The sequence below is a fragment of the Aegilops tauschii genome, chromosome 7 (assembly GCF_002575655.3).
Source record: "Aegilops tauschii subsp. strangulata cultivar AL8/78 chromosome 7, Aet v6.0, whole genome shotgun sequence".
NCBI classification, from domain to species: domain Eukaryota; kingdom Viridiplantae; phylum Streptophyta; class Magnoliopsida; order Poales; family Poaceae; genus Aegilops; species Aegilops tauschii.
The window spans coordinates 345004825-345024126 of record NC_053041.3 but is presented as its reverse complement, the minus strand read 5'-3'; positions in this window follow the sequence as shown (position 1 = coordinate 345024126).

The window sequence follows — 19302 nt, the reverse complement described above, 5'->3', positions numbered from 1 at the left end:
GAGAAACTCACATAGCGGTAGAATTGGAAGCGTATCAACAAGGACCCAAATGTCCATATTGTCTTGCTCGATGTCAGGATCACCAAGATCCATGGTGACAAGCATATCCTCATAAAAACCATACATCTTGCAAAGTGCTTCCCAATTTGGGCAACCAAAATGGGTTACGCTCTGAGAATTGTACAGATTTACTTCAAAATCCATACCATGATGGGTCCTTAGGTGAATTTTCTTTGTTTCGAAACTTTCATGATCCATGGTGACATAGCGTCTTGCATGGCATGGGATAAACTAGTCAAATTGTAAAAGATGAAAATTACACGTTGAAATAGTTGAAGTCGTGCTTAATTATGAAAAAAAACACTTGTCGTCATTGCGTACCGTTTCAACATCGAAGGTCTCCTGGAGCTTAATGCTGAAGCACCTATCTTCGTCCAGGTGAGGCCTGTCGCACAGACCTCGGTCGTCCTTGCACCAGTCGCACTCCCCCGGGAGACTTTCGTCATCCGAGTACGACATTTCCTATGTTCATAATTCAAAGATTAAACTTGTACAATTAAATATATGTACTACAAAAACTAAATTAGATCATTATTATTCATCACGGGTTGAATATCGGTCTGTCGAGTCTTTTCTTGAAAACTCTCAGCTCACGTGGTGTATATATTCGACTGTCGGTGATGGTAGCTCCTCCTTTCATTCCCGAGTGCATTACACCAAATTGTCTAGCACACGGGAACGAAGGAGAAGCTACCCCCACGACAACAGTCGAGATTCTTCGTCCTCTCATATATGGTGGAGACTCTCCCTCACTTATTCCTCTCTGACATTTGCGACCGTCGGTGATGGTCATTACTCCTCCTTCCCCTAGTGCATAACAAAGGTCTAGCACAAGGAGAAGAAGGAGAAATGACCCCCACGACAACAGTCAGGATTCTTCATCCTCTCATATATGGTGGAACCTCAACAGACTTAAACTCAACCCGAAATATCATCTAATTATCTTTCTAGAAAATCCAGGCCACCCGATATTTCCTACATATTCTAGCACAAGTCATGCCAAAATTCACGGAAAAATCCGGCATGACCTTTCTAAAAAAGGACATATCGAGCGCCTAAAATTTGCCGGAACGGAAATTAATCAACACTCCGGCAAAACATAGGCCACTCGGAGGTGTAACCTGCAAACATGACCGGCCACTTGGGCAAGCACATATCCTATTTGAGCAACACAAGATATACATGTTTTTATCTACATCATATGAGCATTCAAACTTGATGGTCATTTCATTTCAATGGTTGAAAATATGAGCAAAACATTTCAAAATATCTTATAGGACTCATATTGACATGGAGATTTCTGCAAAAACAAAAACCCTATAAGCTATCAACTAATCAAATGCATACGCCTTGCATAGTGCTCTCCAATTTTAGCATTCAAAGTAGGAGTAGTTTTCCAATTTGAGCATTCAATAAGCAAAACCAAATCATAAAATAAATTAGTATTCAAAGCAAAACTACATCATCTCTTGCGTCCGTACATTGTCGAATATTGTCAGTAAACTACACCTCGAATAGTATCATGCATATAGCATCGCTAATACAGCTAGAACCGTAGCGCCCGACGGGTATCGGCGCGGGCGGTGGACACCCAAAGAGAAGGAACCATCACAGGATCATAGCTCCAGTGAGATCCCTGAAGAACCTGCCAGGTATTGTCGAACCTGCCCTCCAACGCAACCATGTAGCGACGGACGTGCTCGTCCTCCTCGCTGACACAGTGACGTACCACCTCTGCGGTGTCCGGAAGCCTCGGCACCGTCACTGGCCCACACGACCGCCACCAAACAAGGTTCGTGTCAACGACGGGCTGGCTCCTCACCAAGCTGCGCCCCCCGGAAGGTAGCACCTCCCAGTACCAGCTCGGCGGAGCCCAGTCCCGGACATGGCCCCTCTGATCTAGCAGGCCTCCTCCGCTGAGTCGACGACGAGGATGCGGGATAGGCATCGTCAACGTCGATGCGGGAATAATTGCTTTAACTAAAAAAATAACAACAAATGTGACACCTAAAACACCTAAATTCTATTAACTACACCTAATTAAAAACCTACATTTTGAACATGATTCGATCATAACTAGGGTTCATACTACATTATTCTAAGATTAAACACCTAAAACACCTAAGTTAAATTAACAACATGGGGTGGCTGGTCTCACCTCGATCGAGGTCGGAGGAGGTCGGTGACGGGGACGACGGCGGGGATGATGCAAGGGCTCCTTGATTTCTGCAAAAACAAAATATAAAAAAACATTATTATCGTCATCTTAGGACTTAGTGAAAGTCCATAAGCTACATTTAATTATTCTATTCAAATTTACTTATAATTTCCTATTCTTTTCAAATTTACTTATTCAAATTTTCTAAAAATTTCCTATTCTATTAAAAAGACCTACATTTACTTATTTTTTCAATTTCATATTTATTCTGTTCAAATTTACTTATTCAAAATTCCTAAAAATTTCCTATTCTATTCAAAAGACCTACATTTAGTTATTCTTTTCAAATTACTTATTCAAATTTTCTAAAAATAAAATATGCTAAAAACCTACATTTACTAAAAACAAAAACCTACATTTAACAAAAACTAAAACCTATTTACAGAAAGGGGGAGGAGGAGGTGGGAGGAGGAGGAGGAGGAGGGAGGAGGATGGAGGAGGAGGGAGGAGGAGGAGAGAGTAGGAGAGGGAAGAGGGAGGAGGAGGAGGAGGGGGCCGCCGGAGAGGGAGGAGGAGGATCGGAGGGGGCCGCCGGCGGAGAGGGAGGCGAGAGGAGGGCCGTGGGAAGAGGGAGAGAGGAGGTCGGCGAGAGGAGGAGGAGGGAGGGAAGGGCGGCGAGAGGAGGGAGATACCTTGGGGGAGTCGGCGGTGACGGCGGCGACGGCGAGCGACGGCGGCGACGGGTGTGTGGCGAGTGAGTGTGTGAGGGAGAGTGAGGGACTCGCGCGGGACGCTGGGTGTGGATAAGGTAAGCATAGTCGTAGCGCTTTTTAAATATAAGCGCTACTGCTATCTAGCAGTAGCACTTGTCAGAAGACAACGCTATTGCTGTGTGCAATAGCAGTAGCGCTTTTTAAATACGAGCGCTACTAGTATACCTACACCGCCATGCAACCGTGGCAACTATAGTAGTAGCGTTTTTTATAACACAAGCGCTACTGCTACATGAATAGTAGCAGCGCTTTTAAGTGACAAGTGCTACCGTTATTTAGCAACAGCGTTTCCTTATAAAAAGCTCTACTACTAAGCTCCTGTGTATAAGCATTTCCTAATAGTGTATGGCTCTGAATACCAACTTGTAACACCCAAGACGAAACTCTATCGCGATCTCATGATGAATTTGAAGTCACGGTAGAATCCCGTTTTGGAACGCATAGTAAGGTGGCATACAAATACATACAACCAAATGAATAGGCAGAATACGAGATAAAGGCATACACTTGCCCGAGAATAGTATAAATATGGCAATCATCCATAACATATAAGTAGAATCCGACTACGGACTAGATAAACAAGAAAAACACCACCCTGCTACTATCCCCGGATAGTCCAACTAAGGCCCCTATTGATCGTCCGGATATGTAACATAGAAACGCCCATGATCCTCGTCAAACTCCCACTGGAGCTCAGTGGCATCTCCTGTGTCTGACTCAATAGTACATGCAACTGTGTTTATATTATATTGTGAATAACGGAGACTCGGCAATCTTATTACCCACGGTGTCAAGACTATCAAAGGTTAAATAGGTATGGCATGGTTAAGTGGTGAAGTTGCAGCAAGCACTAAGCATATGTATGGTGGCTAACTTACGAATACAAGAATAAGATGAGAAACTACACAAACGGTTGCAAACTAGTAATGACCATGAAGTGATCCTGAATGACTTACGTTCAAACAAAACCCCACCGTGTTTGGTTCCCAAACTCCATCGAAAAGAGACGATGACGGTTACACACGCGGTTGGTGTATTTTAATGAGTTTAGTGTCAAGTTCACTACAACCGGATATTAACAACTCTCATCTGCCACATAACCCCGGGCACGGCTCTCGAAAGTTTAAACCCTGCAGGGGTGTGACAACTTAGCCCATGATAAGCTCGCATGATCCACGGGGACAATCCTCCATCTCAGAACACCGCGATCAAACTCGGGATCCCGGTGCACAAGACATTTCGACAATGGTAAAACAAAACCAGCAAGACCTCCCGACGTGCCGACACCCCGATAGGAGCCGCGCGTATCTCGTCTCAGGCCATGATCGGATGAGCAGTCCGTACAACTAAAACTTGTCCTCGAGTTTCCTCGCGGTGGTGCTGCAAGGGGCTCTAGGTTGGACCAACACTCATGAGGAGCACTGGCCCGGGTTGTTGATTAAGAACCCTCGGGTTAATTACTCCCTATGCAAATTTTAGTTGTTATTAGGCAAATGGTAAAACCAAAGTTGGGCCTTGCTGGAAGAGTTTACTCGAAGTGAACTGTCGAGGGGGGCCCATAAACCCCGATCGCATTAGGAACGCAAAATTCAAGGAACATAACACCGGTATGACGGAAACTAAGGCAGCAAGAGTGGAACAAAACAACAAGCAAAAGGCCAAGCCTTCCACCCTTTACCAAGTATATAGATGCATTAGTTAAATAAAAGATATTGTGATATCCCAAGATATCCATGTCTCAACATGGAACAACCCGCATTGCACCTGCAACTGCCACACTATAAGAGGGGTTGGGCAAGCGGTAACATAGCCAAACAACGGTTTGCTAGGATGGTGGGTTAGAGGGGTTTTCATGGCAACATGGGAGGCTATATAAACAAGTGGTAGGTAGTGTGACATAACGATAGCAACGAACAACTGGCAAGCAAAGATAGTAGTGATATCGGGGGTAATGATCATCTTGCCTGGATTGTCCTCAGTGCTATCGATAACTTGCTCCTCGTGAACGTACTCGACAGGATCCTCGGACTCAAACTCGTCTCCCGGAAGTACCAACATAAAAGCACAAGCATGCAATAAATAAACAAGGCATGGCAGTGACCATATAATTCATGCAATTCTATCATGAATGCATATGAAGAACGTTATGCATGGAGCTACGGTTCTACCAGACTGAAGGATACGTCAACGAGATGGAAATGGTGGAGACAAGATGGATAGGTGCGGAATCTTGGTAACCCAAGCATGCCACTGGAAATATTGTAAGATTTCGGTTGAAATCGATATAAAAATCATCGAAAATGGATGCACGGAGCTCACATGGTGAGCAAAACAATTTGCAATGCAAACTGATCATAACAGCAACGTGGCACTTAAGATGCAACATTTAATTATGATGCAGAACTTGAACATGGAAACAAATGACATGGCATGATAGTGCATAACATCTACTACAAAACATGCTTAGTGAACTAACTCTAAAACTTCTAGATCATCATCAAAACAGCATGGAAAATGGAAAATGATAATAGTTTTACAGACTTAGTGAAAATACCGGACATGGCAGAAAATAGATTCATATTGCAATGTTTAGGGCTAGTAAACAATACGCTACAGGAACATATTATGGCAAGAAAGAGCATGGCGTGCTAGTACTAAATGCACTTAAGAAAACTCCCTTACTGATCATGTTCCAAAGATCTACAGATATGATGATAGCAGCAATGCAAAATGGCAAGTTATGTTGACATATTCAGACTTGGCAAAAATAAACATGGCATGGCAAAACAGATTTAAGTAAGCAAGTTTGCAAGCTTGTTTAACTCACTACAAATCATAACATGGCATGCAAATAAAACTAGCAGTAATATGACATGTTTGCACTCCTACTCATGTCATGGAATTGCTCATATGAAAATCACACAAAATCATATGAAAATGACAAAATGGCATATGCTGTAAAAATAAGATGTTCACAACTTGCTCAAATGATGAAATGGATGCCACCAATGGATTAGTTGGATTTTTCTACTGCAAAATGATATATAATGAGGGCCATGGCGAGGCGAGGGTGAACTGCAGGACGAGCGCTGGGGTTGCGGGGCACTACGCTGGCGTGTTGCGTGCGGCGCGGGAGCTGCAGGTGACACGCTTGCGTGCGGGCGTGGGTGGGAGAGGTGGAGCAATGGCGAGTGCAAGCGCTGGACAGAGTAGGGCTTCATGCGCGTACACGGTGAGTAGGACCGTATCTGCGGGGAAGAAAATCTACAGAGTTGACGAGAGCACACGGAGCGCGAACTTCACATGGATAGAGGGGCGCCTACGCGGACGGATTGGCGACGGAACAGAGTAGGAGAGGGGTTGGCTATACCTAGTATACCTATGACACAAAGATGTGGCCGGGGATGCCGTAGGACGACGGTGGAGAGGTGACAAACTCTGGTGGCCTGTTGTTTCGCGGAGAAGACGACGTAGAGGATGAAGAGGACGTCGGGGAAGGCGTCCTCGGGCTCGGATCGACGTCAGAACGGACTCGGGGAGGTATTGCGATGCTCGGGGTCGATGGAGGGGAGGTCGGTGACGCTCCTACGGCGGCAAGGAGCTCTTGCTCGGGCCGGCCATGGTGGTTGGGAGCAGCGAACAGGCGCGAGAGGGGGATCTGTGGAGAGGTGGCGACGCGGAGGGAGGTGAGGAGGAGAGGGAGAAAACCTAGGCGCGGTCTCGGGGGGCTTAATAGAGGGGCACGCGGAGTGAGGGCTCGGCCACGATGGCCATGTGCTCATGCCCCTGCCGGTTTACTGTGAGAGCGAGAGGGGGACCGAGGAGGACGAAGGAGAGGAGGAGGGGTCGCTGGCAAGCGGATCCCGCATGGGCATCCACGTGGTTTTACCACGGGAGAGAGCGAGGGGCTGCGCTAAGGCTGCGGCTGGGTCGGCCTGGTAGGAGGAGGCCCAGCTAGGCTGCTACTGCTGCTTTGGGAGCGAGGAGGCTGAGCTTTGGAATTATGCAATATTTTAATAAACTGCTTTGGACATCTTTAGAGGTAGAAAAATAAAACAAGTTTGAATTATTCAAACTTGAGGCATTTTTGAACCTAACCGAAACAACTCCAGTTGAGATGAAATTTGAGAGAGAGGTAAATGGCAGGGTCTAGTATTTATAGGAAAGATAAACATTTATGGGGGAGGGAAGAAGTGCCACTTGCAAAACATGAAGGAAGAAGGAAGGGAGCGGTGATGGTGCATGGCTCACACCTGGAGTAAATAACAATATGGGCGTGGGGATGCAAGATGACAATGCACAACAACAACATAGCAATGATCGTGATGCATCACATGATGGCATAAGCAAAATGACAATGATGCACAAATGCAATATGACAAGCGCAAATGCAATGTGGCAAGTGGTGAGTAATGCATCGCAATGAATAAAACAACACACAAAAACAAAAGAGGCCAAAATGATGGAACCCACATTGAATTGGATGAAGAACAAAGTGTATATATTGCCAAAATGGGAAGTTTTACATATGGGGAGTTACAATGTGTGATGCTAGTGATTATGTTGTTGGTGCTGTTCTAGGGCAAAGAGTTGATAAGTAATTAAATGTTATTCATGATGCTAGTAAAACTCTAGACAGTGCCCACAGAAATTATGCCACTACTGAAAAAGAATTTTTAGCAGTTGTATTTGCTTGTGATAAGTTCAGATCTTATATTGTTAATTGCAAAGTAACTGTTCACACTGATCATGCTGCTATTAAATATCTTATGGAGAAGAAAGATGCTAAACCTAGACTTATTAGATGGGTTCTCTTGCTGCAAGAATTTGACTTGCATATTATTGATAGAAAGGGAGCTGAGAACCCCGTTGCAGACAACTTGTCTAGGTTAGAAAATGTTCTTGATGACCCACTACCTATTGATGATAGTTTTCCTGATGTACAATTAGCTGTCATAAATGCTTCTCGTAATGCTCCATGGTATGCTATCCTAATTACATTGTTGCTAAATTTATACCACCTAGTTTCACATACCAGCAAAAGAAAAAGTTTTTTTATGATTTAAGACATTACTTTGGGGATGACCCACACATTTACAAGGAAGGAGTAGACAGTGTTATTAGGCGTTGTGTACCTGAGCATGAACACGAACAGATCCTACACAAGTGTCACTCCGAGGCCTATGGAGGACACCATGTTGGAGATAGAACTGATCATAACACTTCTAGTAAAATGCTTAAAGAAGTTATTTCTCTGAGGTTTGGAGTCCCTAGATATTTGATGACTGATGGTGGTTCACACTTTATTCATGGTGCTTTTCGTAAAATGCTTGCTAAATATGATGTTAACCATAGAATTGCATCGCCTTATGATGAGGACATCAATACCATTGTTACACCCACAGTCCCTGCTGCTATACATACTGGACCAATTACTAGAGCTCGCGCACACCAATTAAATTACCAGGTACTTTCGTTTCTTGGTAATGATTCTAATGTTCATGAGAATATGATGCTGCCTAAATTGGATACATTTGTTTTGCTTACAAATGAAGGGCCTAGCTTTGAGAAGGATGAACATTGGAGCAAGAACAAGCATGGAGATGATGGCATGCGCATGGGGAACAAGAACGGAGTTACAAGTGATGATTTCAAGACGTTGAAGCCACCATAATGCGTGCATGAAGCCTTGGACGAAATATACAAGATGCTACTTCATAACTTTCGTCCAGAGGCTATTCTAGGTGCTGCGTCACCTTATTATTGGGCCAGGCCCATGTAATTTCGAAATACATAAGTATAGGCTGTTTTTAGAGTCCGTATGTGTGGGGAAACAAGAGATAGGGTTGGTTTCGGACCCCTTCCTCAAGGGCCACGAAATTCCCCCCTCTTCCTCCATATATACAGCCCTTAGGGCGTCGTTTAGACTTTGGGTTTTGTTAGATTAAAAGTTCGCCATAGCTGCAACTTCGCGTACTTCGTTTGTGTTCAGCGACCAGACAAAGGCGTCACAGAACTCCACCTTGATCAATAAAGCTTTCATCTTATATTCGCAATATCCAGATTGCAATCTCAGTTTCTTGCTTGTTCTTCGTTTGCTCGCAGGAAACAGACCCTCGTGGTCAGGTTGATCGTGCTCCGGCGTGGTCGATAACCTCTCGGAGTTGGTTTAGCGATTGCTAAGGCGCGACGTCCTCGCACGTTCGTAGTCGGATCGTCAAAGTCGACTTCCACCAAAGCGATATCCATCATCTCATCGAAAGACGGGACACCTTTGCCTCTATCAAGTGGTATCAGATTTCCAGGTTGCTCGGTGAGATTTTACAGTTTTTCGTAGTTTAGATCGAGTCTGTTCTTCATACCTACAGTCCACGAAAAAGCCACACAAAAAAATTAGGGTTAGTTCATCATATCCGAACCAATCTGAGCCTTTGCATAATCTTTTTAGGGTTTTTGCTTTGTTGAATTTGCGGTTGCATCGTCGTGTCAAGTTGCTAGTCTTAGAGTCTAGTCTTTTAGAGTTTCGAGTTCTGGTCATAAGTTGTCACGCCGCCGCCGCACCATTATCATCGCCTTGCCATCTACCACCATTGCTTATCCGCCACCGCTTTGAATCCGTATCCATATACCACCACCAATCCGTATCCATATACCACCACCGATCCGTATCCATATACCACTACCGCTACCATATACCACCACCGCTGCCATATCCTACCGCCATATATCCACCACCAATCCGAGTTCTTTTCATATTCGGTTGGTTTTAGAGATCCATATATTTTCCGTTTCGTGTTTCCTTGCCTGAGTAGGTCTCGAAAAAAAAAAGTCTGGAGACCCCCGGGCAGTTTTTAGGCCAAAATTTCGGCCACCAAAAATATTTTTTCCCTATCCTATTTTTAGGCCCCGGGTAGTGTTTTGAGACACTCGCCATCATAGTGATTTTTTGTCGCACTTTTTCGTCGTCGCTGCCCTGATTTCTGAAAAAAAAATAGTCAAAAAATTTTGTGCCCATCCTGTCAGTTTGACCTGGGAAGAGTTTTGAGACACTCGCCATTATAGTGATTTTTCGCAAAAAAAAAAAAAAAAAAAGAGGAGCGCAAAAAAAAAGCGAAAAAAAATTCCAGAGTGTGCTTTTCCCTTGTTTACGTGCAGCGCCGTGATTTTGTTAGTGTTCTAGGCTCGCGTCTCTAGCACGGTCTAGCCTAGGACCAGCACAGTACCGTCGTTGCGCGTTTATTCAACTTTGCATCTCTGAATTGATTATTGCTTACCATTTTGCTACCATATTATAAGCCTTCCCAGCTCCACATAAGTCTACATCGTGCGTTTGACTCTCCCTGGTAATCGCTATATCCAAGCTTTGAGAGTTTTTGACTACAACGGTTGCCGATCACCACCTGCTGCTGGGTAAGAACTGGTAAGAATTTGAGATTCGCTTGAAGGTTTTGTGACACACCACCATCACCACCACTTCTAGTAGTCTGCAGGATCATATTCTTTTGTGTTTCTATTGCTGCTAACCATGGTAGGTTCACAAGCCGATGAGACTGATTGGGAGAACATGACGAACAAGGAGTTGCATGATAAATTTCAGCAAATGATGAGTGGCCAGGTGGGAGATGTGCTAAACAGATTTGAAGAGGCTATGGAGAAGATAGATGCCGTGGAGAAGTCGTTTGTGACAAAGCTGGATAACAAGTTTACTGAATTACTCAAGCGTCTTCCCCAACCACCACCGGCTGCACATGTCGCACCTCTACAACAACAACAACCACATCTCCAACGCCGCCTTCCAAATCAAGTGGGACGGGCACAACGCGTTCCAATTGAGATTGGTCAAAATTCGGGTGCTGCTGCACCTACTGTTGATGCTTCTTTGGCTCCTGCTCCTGCGGCGGCTGAGGAGGATGACGATTATGCGGGCGATTATGAGGATGAGGTTGATCAAAATTAGAACTACGTGCAGCCACCAGCACCACCACCAGCAGGTCGACCTCAGGTATATATTCGCAACGGTAGGCCGGCACCACCACCTCAGGTACGAAATCATGACCATCTCCCTAAACTGAAATTGAATATTCCACCATTTGAGGGTAGATATGTTCCTGATATATATCTTAGTTGGGAGTTAGAAACTGAACAACGATTTACATGTTTACAATATCCTGAGGAGAGACGTGTTCCTGCTGCTGTTTGTGCTTTCACTAGTTTTGCATGTGTATGGTGGTCTGAACATTGTAGATTATATCCTATTCCAGCTACTTGGCTTGCTTTGAAAACTGCTATGCGTATTCATTGGGTTCCACCATGTTATCAGCGTGAATTGCTTCAAAAACTGCAGCGTTTACGACAAGGGAAAAATTCTGTAGAAGAATATTACCAGGAATTACAAACTGGCATGATTAGATGTGGTATTGTTGAGGAGAATGAAGCTATGCTTGCACGTTTTATGGGTGGTTTAAATAGAGATATTCAGACCATTCTAGAGTATAAGGAGTATACTAATATCACTCGTTTATTCCATCTTGCTTGTAAAGCTGAACGTGAAGTGCAGGATCGACAAGCATTGGCGCGAACTAACTTTTCTGCAGGTCGACCTTCATCATGGACACCGCGCGCATCTTCTACTTCCACTGCACCAGCACCTCCATTAGGTGCCACCTCCAGCCGTGATACAAGAAAGCAGGCACAACCACCACTCTCTGCCAAGAGCACACCTGCCGGGCCTGCGCAGAGCTCTTCATCTTCCATGGCATCGACAGGGCACACAAGTGATATTATTTGTCGTCGTTGTAAGGGAAGAGGACATTATGCGCGAGAATGCAAATCTCAGCGTGTCATGATTGCTACTGAGGATGGTGGGTATGAGTCCGCTAGTGACTATGATGAGGAGACTTTGGCTCTTATTACACGTGAAGAACATGGTGGAGATGATTCTGAAAATGAGACGCAATACATGGCTCCTGAAGACGCTGACAGGTATGAATGTTTAGTTGCTCAACGTGTTTTGAGTGTGCAAGTCACACAAGCAGAGCAAAATCAGAGGCATAATTTGTTGCATACAAAGGGAGTTGTGAAGGAACGTTCTGTTCGCGTCATCATAGATGGAGGGAGCTGTAACAACTTGGCTAGCATGGAGATGGTGGAGAAGCTATCTCTCACCACAAGACCACATCCACATCCTTACTACATCCAATGGTTCAATAACAGCGGCAAGGTTAAGGTAACACGTACTGTTCGTGTGCATTTTAGTATCTCTACATATCCTGATTATGTTGATTGTGATGTGGTACCCATGCAAGCATGTTCCTTATTACTAGGTAGACCATGGCAATTTGATAAAAATTCTGTACACCATGGTAGAAACAATCAGTATACTCTTGTTCATAAGGATAAAAATATTACTTTGCTTCCTATGACTCCTGATTCCATTTTGAAAGATGACATTAATAGAGCTAATAAAGCAAAACAGGAGAAAAATAAGAGCGAAAATCAGATTGTGGCAAAGGAATTTGAGCAACAAATGAAACCTAATAATAAACCATCTAGTGTTGTTTCTGAAATTAAATTGAAAAGTGCATGTTTACTTGCCACAAAATCTGACATTGATGAGCTAGATTTCAACAAATCTGTTTGCTATGCTTTTGTGTGCAAAGAGGCATTATTTTCATTCGAGGATGTGCCTTCCTCTTTGCCCCTTGCTGTCACTAACATTTTGCAGGAGTTCGCTGACGTCTTTCCACAAGACGTGCCACCGGGATTACCACCTATTCGAGGGATTGAGCATCAAATTGACTTAATTCCCGGTGCATCGCTACCCAACCGTGCACCATACCGTACCAATCCAGAGGAGACGAAGGAGATTATGCGTCAAGTACAGGAGCTGCTCGACAAAGGTTATATACGCGAATCTCTTAGTCCTTGTGTTGTTCCTATTATACTTGTGCCTAAAAAGGATGGTACATCGCGTATGTGTGTTGATTGTAGAGGCATTAATAACATTACTATTCGTTATCATCATCCTATTCCTAGGCTAGATGATATGCTTGATGAATTGAGTGGCTCTACAATATTTTCCAAAGTTGATTTGCGTAGTGGATACCATCAAATTCGTATGAAACTGGGAGATGAATGGAAAACGGCATTTAAAACTAAGTTTGGTTTATATGAGTGGTTAGTCATGCCTTTTGGGTTAACTAATGCACCTAGTACTTTCATGAGACTAATGAACGAAGTTTTACGTGCTTTTATTGGACGATTTGTGGTAGTCTATTTTGATGATATACTGATTTATAGCAAATCTTTGGAAGAACATTTGGAACATTTACGTGTTGTTTTTATTGCTCTACGTGATGCACGTTTGTTTGGTAACCTTGGGAAGTGCACCTTTTGCACCGACCGAGTATCTTTTCTTGGCTACGTTGTTACTCCACAGGGAATTGAAGTTGATAAAGCCAAGATTGAAGCTATTGAGAGTTGGCCGCAGCCCAAAACGGTCACACAAGTGAGGAGTTTCCTTGGCCTCGCTGGTTTCTATAGGCGTTTCGTGAGAGATTTCAGCACCATTGCTGCACCTCTCAACGAGCTTACAAAGAAGGATGTGCCTTTTGTTTGGGGTACCGCACAGGAAGAAGCCTTCACGGTATTGAAAGATAAGTTGACACATGCTCCTTTACTCCAACTTCCTGATTTTAATAAGACTTTTGAGCTTGAATGTGATGCTAGTGGCATTGGATTAGGAGGTGTGTTATTACAAGATGGCAAACCTGTTGCATACTTTTCTGAAAAATTGAGTGGGCCTAGTCTGAATTATTCTACTTATGATAAAGAACTATATGCTCTTGTTCGGACTTTAGAAACATGGCAACATTATTTATGGCCCAAAGAATTTGTTATACATTCTGATCATGAATCTTTGAAACATATTAAAAGTCAAGCTAAACTGAATCGTAGACATGCTAAATGGGTTGACTTCATTGAAACTTTCCCTTATGTCATTAAACACAAGAAGGGTAAAGAAAATGTTATTGCTGATGCATTGTCTCGTCGCTATACCATGCTTTCACAACTTGACTTCAAAATATTTGGTTTGGAGACCATCAAAGATCAATATGTGCATGATGCTGATTTTAAAGATGTATTGCAGAATTGTAAAGAAGGAAGAACCTGGAACAAGTTTGTCGTTAATGATGGATTTGTGTTCCGTGCTAACAAGCTATGCATTCCAGCTAGCTCTCTTCGTCTTTTGTTGTTGCAGGAGGTGCATGGAGGAGGATTAATGGGACACTTTGGCGTGAAGAAGACAGAGGATGTACTTGCTACACATTTCTTTTGGCCAAAGATGAGACGGGATGTTGAGCGTTTTGTTGCTCGCTGCACTACATGTCAAAAAGCTAAGTCACGACTCAATCCTCATGGTTTATATATGCCTTTTCCTGTACCTAGTGTTCCTTGGGAGGATATATCTATGGACTTTGTTTTAGGTTTACCTCGAACAAAGAAGGGGAGGGATAGCATATTTGTTGTCGTGGATATATTCTCGAAAATGGCACACTTTATACCATGTCATAAAAGCGATGATGCTGTTAATGTTGCTGATTTGTTCTTTCGTGAAATTATTCGCTTGCATGGTGTGCCAAATACTATTGTTTCCGATCGTGATACTAAATTTCTTAGCCACTTTTGGAGATGTTTATGGGCTAAGTTGGGGACTAAACTGCTTTTTAGTACTACTTGTCACCCCCAAACTGATGGACAAACTGAAGTAGTCAATAGAACATTGTCTACTATGCTTAGGGCTGTTTTGAAGAATAATAAGAAAATGTGGGAAGAATGCTTGCCTCATATTGAGTTTGCTTATAATCGTTCATTGCATTCTACTACTAAGATGTGCCCTTTTGAAATTGTGTATGGTTTCCTACCTCGTGCACCTATTGATTTGTTGCCTCTTCCATCTTCGGAGAAGGTTAATTTTGATGCTAAACAACGTGCTGAATTGATCTTAAAAATGCATGAGTTAACTAAGGAAAACATTGAGCGTATGAATGCTAAATATAAACTTGCTGGAGATAAGGGTAGAAAACATGTTGTGTTTGCACCTGGAGATCTTGTTTGGTTACATTTGCGTAAGGATAGATTTCCTGATTTGCGCAAATCAAAGCTAATGCCACGTGCTGATGGTCCTTTTAAGGTGTTAGAGAAAATAAATGATAATGCATATAAACTTGAGCTGCCTGCAGATTTTGGGGTTAGTCCCACTTTTAACATTGCAGATTTGAAGCCTTATTTGGGTGAGGAAGATGAGCTTCCGTCGAGGACGACTTCATTTCAAGAAGGGGAGGATGATGAGGACATCAATACCATTGTTACACCCACAGTCCCTGCTGCTATACATACTGGACCAATTACTAGAGCTCGCGCCAATTAAATTACCAGGTACTTTCGTTTCTTGGTAATGATTCTAATGTTCATGTATGATGCTGCCTAAATTGGATACATTTGTTTTGCTTACAAATGAAGGGCCTAGCTTTGAGAAGGATGAACATTGGAGCAAGAACAAGCATGGAGATGATGGCATGCGCATGGGGAACAAGAACGGAGTTACAAGTGATGATTTCAAGACGTTGAAGCCACCATAATGCGTGCATGAAGCCTTGGACGAAATATACAAGATGCTACTTCATAACTTTCGTCCAGAGGCTATTCTAGGTGCTGCGTCACCTTATTATTGGGCCAGGCCCATGTAATTTCGAAATACATAAGTATAGGCTGTTTTTAGAGTCCGTATGTGTGGGGAAACAAGAGATAGGGTTGGTTTCGGACCCCTTCCTCAAGGGCCACGAAATTCCCCCCTCTTCCTCCATATATACAGCCCTTAGGGCGTCGTTTAGACTTTGGGTTTTGTTAGATTAAAAGTTCGCCATAGCTGCAACTTCGCGTACTTCGTTTGTGTTCAGCGACCAGACAAAGGCGTCACAGAACTCCACCTTGATCAATAAAGCTTTCATCTTATATTCGCAATATCCAGATTGCAATCTCAGTTTCTTGCTTGTTCTTCGTTTGCTCGTAGGAAACAGACCCTCGTGGTCAGGTTGATCGTGCTCCGGCGTGGTCGATAACCTCTCGGAGTTGGTTTAGCGATTGCTAAGGCGCGACGTCCTCGCACGTTCGTAGTCGGATCGTCAAAGTCGACTTCCACCAAAGCGATATCCATCATCTCATCGAAAGACGGGACACCTTTGCCTCTATCATCTTCCATAATCATTTGCATGGGAGAATAGTAGGCATGTGTGAATGCATGATAGTGTAAAAAGCTTTGGCCGAGAAGGACCCTGACTTAGATGGCCAAACCCACTTGTTAGGGAGAAGTGGGTCTCTCTGCAAGTTCAATAGCCAATCTTCCAAAATATGCAGCTGAGATTTGCATTCTCGCGCATAATGTCCTCTTCCCTTACAACGACGACAAATAATATCACTTGTGTGCCCTGTTGATGCCATGGAAGAAGAAGAGCTCTGTGCAGGCCCGGCAGGTGCGCTCTTGGCAGATAGTGGTGGTTGTGCCTGCTTTCTTGTATCACGGCTGGAGGTGGAACCTAATGGAGGTGCCGGTGCAGTGGAAGTAGAAGATGCGCGCGGTGTCCATGATGAAGGTCGACCTGCAGAAAAGTTAGTTCGCGCCAATGCTTGTCGATCCTGCACTTCACGTTCAGCTTTACAAGCAAGATGGAATAAACGAGTGATATTAGTATACTCCTTATACTCTAGAATGGTCTGAATATCTCTATTTAAACCACCCATAAAACGTGCAAGCATAGCTTCATTCTTCTCAACAATACCACATCTAATCATGCCAGTTTGTAATTCTTGATAATATTCTTCTACAGAATTTTTCCCTTGTCGTAAACGCTGCAGTTTTTGAAGCAATTCACGCTGATAACATGGTGGAACCCAACGAGTACGCATAGCAGTTTTCAAAGCAAGCCAAGTAGCTGGAATAGGATATAATCTACAATGTTCAGACCACCATACACATGCAAAACTAGTGAAAGCACAAACAGCAGCAGCAACCCGTCTCTCCTCGGGATATTGTAAACATGTAAAACGTTGTTCAGTTTCTTACTCCCAAGTAAGATATACATCAGGAATGTATCTACCCTCAAACGGTGGAATATTCAATTTCAGTTTAGGAACATGGTCATGATCTCGTACCTGAGGTGGTGGTGCAGGCCTACCGTTGCGAATATATACCTGAGGTCGACCTGCTGGAGGTGGTGCTGGTGGCTGCACGTAGTTCTGATTTTGATCAACCTCATCCTCATAATCGCCCGCATAATCGTCATCCTCCTCAGCCGCCACAGTAGCAGGAGCCAAAGAAGCATCAACAGTAGGTGCAGCAGCACCCGAATTTTGACCAGTCTCGATTGGAACGCGCTGTGCTCGTCCCACTTGATTTGGAAGGCGGCGTTGGAGATGTGGTTGTTGTTGTTGTAGAGGTGCGACAGGTGCAGCCGGTGGTGGTTGGGGAAGACGCTTGAGCAATTCATTAAACCTGTTATCCAGCTTTGTCTCAAACGACTTCTCCACGACATCTATCTTCTCCATAGCCTCTTCAAATCTGTTTAGCACATCTCCCACCTGGCCACTCATCATTTGCTAAAATTTATCATGCAACCCCTTGTTCGTCATGTTCTCCCAATCAGTCTCATCGGCTTGTGATCCTGCCATGGTTAGCAGCAATAGAAACACAAAAGAATATGATCCTACAGACTACTAGGAAGTGGTGGTGATGGTGGTGTGTCACAAATCCTTCAAGCGAATCTCAAATTCTTACCAGTTCTTACCCAGCAGTAGGTGGTGATCGGCAACCGTTGTAGTCAAAACTCTCAAAGCTTGGATAGAGCGATTACCAGGGAGAGTCAAACGCACGACGTAGATGTATGTGGAGCTGGGAAGGCTTATAATATGGTAGCAAAAAGGGTCAGCAATAATCAATTCAGATATGCAAAGTTGAATAAACGCTCAACGACGGTACTGTGCTGGTCCTAGGCTAGACCGTGCTAGAGATGCGAGCCTAGAACACTAACAAATCACGGCGCTGCACGTAAACAAGGGAGGAGCACACTTTGAATTTTTTTCACTTTTCTTTTTTTTCACTTTTTTTCCTCTTTTTTTTTGCTCCGCAACAAATATTTTTCGAAAAAGTCTACAAATGGTCTAAAAACTGCCTAGCCAGATTTTCCAGACTTAGTTTTTTTTAAACTGGAACTATTTTTCTACTGCGGGTAACCCAAAAGTTTGGGAGTCCTTCTATGGCAGCGATGATGATGATGCGGTGGTGATATATGGCAGCGGCGACGTGACAACCTGTGAACAGAACTCGAAACTCTAAAAGACTAGACGCTAAGACCAGCAACTTGACACGACGATGCAACCGCAAATTCAACAAAGCAAACACAGAAAAGATTATGCAAAGGCTCAGATTGGTTCGGATAGGATGAACTAACCCTAAAAATTTTTTGGCTTTTTCGTGGACTATAGGTATGAAGAACAAACTCGATCTAAACTACGAAAAACTGTAAAATCTCACCGAGCAACCTGGAAATCTGATACCACTTGATAGAGGCAAAGGTGTCCCGTCTTTCGATGAGATGATGGATATCGCTTTGGTGGAAGTCGACTTTGACGATCCGACTACGAACGTGCGATGACGTCGCGCCTTAGCAATCGCTAAACCAACTCCGAGAGGTTATTGACCACGCCGGAGCACGATCAACCTGACCACGAGGGTCTGTTTCCTGCGAGCAAACGAAGAACAAGCAAGAAACTGATATTGCAATCTGGATATTGCGAATATAAGATGAAAGCTTTATTGATCAAGGTGGGGTTCTGTGACGCCTTTGTCTGGTCGTTGAACACAAACGAAGTACACGAAGTTGCAGCTATGGCGAACTTTTAATCTAAACAAGACCCAAAGTCTAAACGACGCCCTAAGGGCTGTATATATGGAGGAAGAGGGGGGAATTTCGTGGCCCTTGGGGAAGGGGTCCGAAACCAACCCTATCTCTTGTTTCCCCACACATACGGACAATAAAAACAGCCTATACTCAAGTATTTCGAAATTACATGGGCCTGGCCCAATAATAAGGTGACGCAGCACCTAGAATAGCCTCTGGACGAAAGTTATGAAGTAGCATCTTGTATATTTCGTCCAAGGCTTCATGCACGCATTATGGTGGCTTCAACGTCCTGAAATCATCACTTGTAACTCCGTTCTTGTTCCCCATGCGCATCCCATCATCTCCATGCTTG